Source organism: Cynara cardunculus (genome assembly GCF_001531365.2).
Source record: "Cynara cardunculus var. scolymus isolate 2C chromosome LG 3, CcrdV1, whole genome shotgun sequence".
Classification (NCBI taxonomy): domain Eukaryota; kingdom Viridiplantae; phylum Streptophyta; class Magnoliopsida; order Asterales; family Asteraceae; genus Cynara; species Cynara cardunculus.
In genome coordinates this window covers 10887707-10889166 of record NC_037530.1, presented here as the reverse complement: position 1 = coordinate 10889166, position 1460 = coordinate 10887707, and positions in this window count along the sequence as shown.

Here is a 1460-nt window from a genome sequence, read left to right as displayed (position 1 = left end):
GTCTCTTGAGTTTAGAGAGAGAGAGAGAGAGAAAGAGTTTCAAGTTTTTGAAATGTGAAAAATGAAAAATAATGATATTTATATATGGATTTTAGGCGGCAAAGGGGGGGGCCAAGCCCAAAAATAATTTTTTTAATTAAATTTAAGTCCCAAAAATTGTTAAAATGTCATTTTTCTCAATTTTGACATTTTCCTTCAAATTATAAACCCGTGATGGTTAAATTCATTTAAAAAAAAAGTTTTATATTTAAAACACTAAAACTTTGTGTTTTATATAAATTGGGTATAAATTGGAGCATTTGGCACTATATAGGACGTTTCAGATAGTTACGGGTCAGAACCGGACTTTCTAAGCAACTACCGGAAACTATAGAAATTTTTCGGCCAATCTAATCTAACTAACTCCTAATCTTATAAATTATCTTTAATAACACTAATATAAACTTAATAAGAGCTAACCTGGTAGCTCAAATTTGACAGTTGTCACAGTCTCCCCCTGATAGAGAAATTTCGTCCCCAAATTTAACGACTGCTATTGCCAATGGATTTCTCTGCAAACAAATGCGGATATTTTCCTTTCATGAAATCTTCTCGTTCCCAAGTGTACTCTGGGCCATGTTTCGCATTCCAACGGACCTTAGTAATAGGGATTTTACTGCGCCTCAACCGTTTAACTTCTCGGTCCAATATCTCGATTGGTTCTTCGACAAAGTGTAACCGATCGTTAATCTGAACGTCATCCAGGGGTAACACTATTGTTTCATCCATTAGGCATTTCTTTAGATTCGACACATGGAACGTGTTGTGGATGGCGCTTAGATTTTGTGGTAACTTCAACTTGTACGCCACTGGTCCGATTCTTTCGAGTATCTCGAATGGACCAATGTATCTGGGACCCAGCTTGCCTCTCTTCCTGAAACGTACTAGTCCCTTCCATGGCGATACCTTTAAAAGTACTTTTTCCCCCACTTGGAATTCTAACGGCTTTCTCTGATTATCCGCATAACTCTTCTGACGGTCTCTTGCTGTCTTGAGTCTCTCCTTGATGATTGAAATCTTGTCGGTGGTTTCCTGAATAATATCGGGCGTTGTCAACTGTCTATCTCTGATCTCTACCCAGCTAAGCGGCGATCTACATTTACGTCCGTATAGAGCTTTGTACGGTGCACATTGTATGCTGGTGTGATAGCTGTTGTTATAAGAGAATTCAACAAGGGGCAGATGGGTATCCCAACTCCCACCAAAATCTATTGCGCACGCATGCAACATATCCTCTAGCGTTTGAATAGTTCTTTCCGATTGTCCCTCTGTTTGAGGATGATAGGCGATGCTACAATCCAAGCGCGTACACAATGCCTTTTGAAGAGACTGCCAAATCGTGATGTAAAACGTGTATCTCTATCCGAAATAATGGAAATAGGCACACCATGACGTGTAACTATTTCATTGATGTAGATTTG